At 40.1% G+C, this 6,320-nt stretch overlaps 1 non-coding gene across 1 annotated transcript; it reads left to right on the top strand.

Moving 5' to 3' along the window:
• The first annotated feature begins 2,951 nt into the window (after positions 1-2,951).
• On the top strand, positions 2,952-3,057 carry LOC116594573. Its single transcript, XR_004287287.1, has one exon. It is a non-coding gene; the product is annotated as a U6 spliceosomal RNA (small nuclear RNA).
• Positions 3,058-6,320: the final 3,263 nt, after the last annotated feature.

Below are 6,320 nucleotides of genomic sequence, written 5' to 3'. Positions count from 1 at the left end.
TCTTTATCGGCTCTCCATTCCATAAAATATCATCTTGGTCCCTTATACCAATGATAGCACATTGATTGGACCTGACGAGCAGGAAGTAGCAAGTATCTGATGAGTAAGAAATAAATTTCATGGAAGTTTGGGGACCTTCCACCTTAATGATTGCCTCCTTGTTCTGGGGCATGGTCTGGATATCTCTTCCAAGGTAAAGAATAAATTGCCATACTTAGCCCTTCCTACTTCAAAGACAAAAAGACATTTAGTGAGTTTCCAGTTTTCGATAGTGCCCAGTGAGAGAAGGCTCTGTGAGAGGTTCAAGCTGTGCACCAAACCCTCTGGCACTTGAGCCCTCCGATCCAGAAGACCACTGATATTTGAAACGTCTGTGACAGATGGAGGTATTGTATGGGGCCCTGGCAGGATCATTGGTGAATTACAGCACAGACCTGTAGGATTTGAAGCAACACTATGCCATCTTCTAAAGATGACTGTTGTCCTTTGAAGAAACAGCTTCTGGTTTGCTACTGGACCCTGGGAGAGACTGAATACTTGACTTTGGACTATCAAGTCGTCATGGAACCCTGACGGCTCATTTTGAAAGAGGCATTGTTTGACCCACTAAACCATTACACTGGGCACATGCAGCAGCACTGCGGCATGAGTGGAAGTAATGTATGTAAGACCAGGCTCAAGCGGGTCCTGAAGGTACAGGTAAGTTGCATGAGTAACTGGCTCAGATTCCCGTGGTTCTTATCCCTATTAACTGTCTCCTCTGTCTCCATCCACACCTCTGGCCTCCTGGGAATTTCTCTGGGTCCCACTATTCTGAGGAAGACAAAATTCAGGCCTGGTTACAGATGGGCTTTCAGGGTACACTAGCAACACCCAAAAGTGGACACTTGTTGCACCACCACCAGATCAAGAGAGGTCCTAACGACATTGGTTATGGAAAATCCTTCCTAGGGTCTGAAGTGGGTATAGATTTGCCTTTCCTGCCTGCAATGCTTCTGGCAAAATCACCTTCTGTGAACCACAAAATGTCTCATTCATCCTCATGGCATTCCTTTCTGAACAGAAAAGTGATTTTATACCAGATGAATGATAGCAATGGGCTCAAGCTCATAGAATTCACTGGGCTTATCATGTTCTCCATCATTTTGAAGCAGTTGGCCTGATAGGTTTGGGGAATGGCCTTTTGAAGACTCAGTTGTGGTGCCAGATGGATGACAACACTTTTCAGGGCAAGAATAATGTTTTACAGGATGCAATATACGCACTGAGTAAGTAACCACCATATGGTGCTTTTTATCACAGTTCCAAGAATTAAGGGATGGAAATGGGACTGTTCTTCTTATTAATAACTCTAATGGTCCACAAACAAAAACTGTGCTTCCCATTCCCTCAACTTTGTGTACTGTTGGTTTAGAGATCTTAGTCCCAAAGGAAAGGTGCTTTCAGTAGGGATACAAAAATGATTCCAGCAAACTCGAAGCTGAGACTGTAACGTGGCCATTCAGGCTTTCTCATGCCACTGAACCAACCATTGAAAAAAAAAAGTGGCTTACTATATTAGTTACTTGGTTGATCCTGCTCCTCAGGGGGAAATTGGGTTGCTACTACATGATGGGGGCAGAAGGGGACATCTCCAGGGACACCTCTTATACTCCTGTGTGCTATGAAGAAAGTCGACAGAAAGCCACAACAGCCCAATACAGCAGGACTGCAAATGATACACATCCTTCGGGAGTGAAGGTTTGGGTCACCCTCAAAGAAAGCCAACCGCTCACTGAGAGCAGAAAATACTAACTGGGTACAAAGGAGGTTGTAAATAGCAGCCATGACCATGTGAGCAACTGCAGATATGAGGATTGCAGTATTATGGGTATATTTTTTCATTTTCATTTTCATTTTTTCATATTCATATTATGGGTATATGAATATAGTCATACCTGTCTGTAGGTATGCATACACACCATTTTTTTCTTTTCTTCTCTCCCATTCTTCTACTATATAACACAACATACTGACTTTGTACATTACTATGTAAGTTACAAGATACCAAAGAAGGAGTGTAATCCAGCTATAAAACAAATGGACATCATCCGAAGATGGATCTCATTTTTGTGTATTCTTTGGGAAAGATCAGCGCCTTGTCAGCTGTGTGAGGGGTAGTTATATCTTCTTTAACTGGAAGCATGATTTTGCTAATTTCTTCATTTGGAAGCAGTTAAAAGAAGATGTATAGCTATTCTAAATTGCGCTGTTTTCCAGAATTCCCTTTCTGTCATGGCTCTGAGTTAGCGTTGGCTGAAAGAAGAGCCTACATGAAACCTGGGAGGTAGAAGTGAAGTAGTAAACACTACTTTCAGAAGTTTGTTGCAGTCAGATATGGTGATGGATAGATGCGTAATTCCCTGCTGGTTCCAAGCTTGTCCTCACTGTCCTGAAATTCCATGAGCAGTGCACAGAGACCACAAGTTTCCATAGACCTCCTGAAGAGTTCCCTTTGAGTGGCCTCACTTGGGCATCTGAACAGGATTGGCCTCTTAGGTTTCCCCAAAAGTTTCAACTGGTCCACCTACGCCATTGTTTATAGTTCATTGACTATTGATGGTATGGTCCATGCAGGAAGGACATGATAAATGCGTGATTTTTTTTCTTTTTGTTTACCAATGAATAACTAATTCTCTGTTGTCTTCCCAAAGTGACCTCTTAGCTATTTCCCCAAGTATCTAAACTCATGGATTTGAACATATTTGATCTGTTTTTATGCATTGCAATCAGTGAACTTAGTGATGTTCAAATTGTTCATCTTCGGCCATCTATCGAGTTCTGATATATCATATTTTCATTATCACTTACTACAAAGTATTCTAAAATTCCGATACTATTTCTACAAAGTATTCTAAAACTCTGATACTATTTCTCCTTTGACCTATGCATTATTTAAAAGTATGGTTTCCGTGCTTGCTTTGGCAGCACATATACTAAAATTGGAATGATACAGGGAAGATTAGCATAGCCCTTGTGAAGGGTGACACGCAAATTCATGAAGCATTCCATATTTTAAATTAAAAAAAATAAATAGATAGGTAAATATATAAATGTATGGTTTCCTTTTAAATATTCAAGAATGCAAAATTTTTACTAATTTTAACTTATTTCTAATTGACAGCTTACTTAGTTGCATCGTGCTTCAAAGATTACTGTCATTTGAAACCAATATTTTGAAATTTGTTGAGTTGTCTTATGCGTCCATGTATAGAGATCCACAAACTTATTCTATAAAAGGCCAGATAGTAGCCTTTGTGAGCTGTATTTTTTCTCCACCTTATCAATTTTTACTTTATATAATTTGCTATTTTATTAGCTACACATAAGTTTAGAATTTTTATATTTTCTTCTTGAATTGAGCTTTTAAAAAACTATTATGAATCTCTCCCTTTATACTTAATAATTTTTAGTCTTAACACCTATTACTTCTGATAAAAATAGAGCCACATCAGCTTTCTTTTGGTTCATGGTTGCCTGTTACATCCTTCTTTGTCTTTTTATTTTCAAGCTTTACTTGTTTTCTTATTTTTGGTGATTCTCTTAAGCACTGAATAATTAGGTTAAAAAAATTCTTTCTGGCATTATCTACTTTTTTTTACTTAGAAGCATACTTGATTTGTATATTGGGATTACAGATTTATCTGAATTTGTTTATACCATGTCATTTTAAATGTCTACCTGCCCCACTTTTTCTGTTTCTTTTTTTTTTCTCTTTTTACAGCAGACACAGTAACCATCAGTAAATATTCCATATGCTGTCCTATCTAAACACTTGCGTTTAGGGGAGGCAACATGAACAATCTGGAGCCATAGAAATGAAAGTGGCAAGGCGCCTGGGTGGCTCAATGGATTAAAGCCTCTGCCTTCAGCTCAGGTCATGATCCCAGCGTCCTGGGATCGAGTCCCACATCTGGCTCTCTGTCCTCCTCTCTCTGTCTGCCTGCTTGTGATCTCTGTCTGTCAAATAAATAAATCTTAAAAAAAAAAAAAAAAAAAAAGAAAGAAATGAAAGAGGTCTATGCCATTTCTGGTCCGAAGCTGGGAAGGGTGGGTTTGGGTTCTCCACACCTTCTTTTATCCAGTTGCAACAGCTTACGACATGCTGGAGGGCAAGACCTTCGTCAGTCAAGTTCTTCAGTGACTGTGCAGAGTAGATTCCCCCAACTGCCTGCATTGGTGTGCAGCGAGAGTGAGAGGGAAGCTTGGATGGTGTTACGTCTGTGAGATGGTGAAGTTTATTGATCATCATAGCATAAAATAGCCCACTGTAACCAATATGTTATCTTAAAATCTTTGGAATGATTGAGTCATTTTTTTCCCCCTTTTTCATTCCCCTTGGTTTGTATTTGGTCTGTTTTTATTTATTTTGTGTTTAGTGTGTATGTATGGGGGGATTGTATGTGTAGATTTCCATTACTGTTTGGGAGCCTAGCATAGCGCTGAAAGTATGTTTTCTTCTGGTCCTGTTGTTTTATTTGTACAGCCAGATCCTTCAGAGTGTCTAGAGCTCATGCTGCTGCAAGGAGAATCACTTCTCCTTTTTCTTGCAAAAACACAGGTGCCCAGCGCCAGTCTCCAGGAACACACACCAGGTTAAGCAAACCTGCTGTTGTTGGCCAGATGTGTTTCTGAATTCAAATACTTTGGATCTAGAAAAGTAATAGAGTGCACCCCTGAATTAAATATTTAAATAAATCAGCTGCCAAACATATGAGTATTCAGAGACTAGGGTAATTACAGATAATCAAATAGCCTCCAGTGCTTCACATCAGTTTCTGCCACCAAATGGGTTATGTAAAAATTCATTTTCCAAGTTTTCTGGATTATGAACAAGGGAATCTTGACCTGTGTCTCTTTAAATAAGCTACAAAGTAATTAACCAATTTACTGGTTTATTGGTGATATTCTAGTTCTGAGAATCAGTTCTGGCCACTTTCTTGACATTAGTGTTTTCCAAGGCTCATTAGCCACAATGCATTTCATATGGTCTTTTTTTTTTTTTCTTTAAAGATTTATTTATTTATTTTAGAGGGTGGGGAGGGGCAAAGAGAGGAGGGGGAGAGAAACCTAAGCAGACTCCATAATGAGCACGGAGACTGACACAGGGCTTGATCTCATGACACCAAGATCATGACCTGAGCCAAAATCAAGAGTTGGACCCTTAACCGACTGTGCCACCCAGGCACCCCATTTTATTGTCTTTTATTAGCAATATCGAAATCACCACATGGAAGCCATTTCCTGGTGACCCCATTTCAGCATAATTTTTACTGATTATAAATTTAAATTTTAGATACAGAATTTTAAGGATATTTATTACATCATCATGCTTTCATACCAGACCAGCTGAAACAGTGAAAAGATCTGGAAGCCACAGTGTATAAAGGATACTTGAAGAAACTAAGTACATTATGGGGTTGAAAATCATGGAGACTATCAGGTATATATTTTTTTTTTTTTTTTAGATTTTTATTTATTTATTTGACAGACAGATCACAAGTAGGCAGAAAGGCAGGCAGAGAGAGAGAGAAGAGGAAGCAGGCTCCCCGCTGAGCAGAGAGCCCGATGCGGGGCTCGATCCCAGGACCCTGAGACCACGACCTGAGCCGAAAGCAGAGGCCTTAACCCACTGAGCCACCCAGGCGCCCCTATCAGGTATATTAAGAACTTTTAGAATATTCAACAGAACTTTAGAAGCCTCTTATCCTGACATTCTGCCCAATAAAGAATCCTGTCCTGAAGTCACCCCGGTAGTTAACCACTGCTGTCTTCTGGAACAACTTCTGTCTTCTACTTTTTAAAGCATACCTCCACATTATTTAATTGCTAAACTAATAGGTAGCTTTCCCTTATACTGAGAAGTTTCTTCCTCTTACCCACACCCCATCCAGGACACACACACACACACACACACACACACACACATACACATACACACACACTTGTTTTCTCCAGGATAACTATACCCAGTTCCCTCAAACCTTGAAAGAACAGAAATGTTCAAATTGCAAGTTTCACAACTGAAATCCAGAGGTGGAGGGGACAAAATGATAGTGTCAAACTCACAGTAAGAAAGAATTTTCTGAGGGGCGCCTGAGTGGCTCAGTCGGTTAAACATCTGCTTTCAACTTGGGTCATGATCCTGGGTCCTGAGATCCTGCCCTGCGTCAAGAGGGCGCTCAACGCAGGTGGGGGGTGGTCCGCTTCTCCTCCCTCTGCCCCTCTCCCCCAGTACTCATGCTCTCATTCTCAAATAAATAAATAAGATCTTAAAAAGA

The sequence above is a fragment of the Mustela erminea genome, chromosome 6 (genome assembly GCF_009829155.1).
Source record: "Mustela erminea isolate mMusErm1 chromosome 6, mMusErm1.Pri, whole genome shotgun sequence".
Taxonomy (NCBI): Eukaryota; Metazoa; Chordata; class Mammalia; order Carnivora; family Mustelidae; genus Mustela; species Mustela erminea.
The sequence above is the reverse complement of the archived record's forward strand: the minus strand, read 5'-3'. Positions and strand labels throughout refer to the sequence as shown.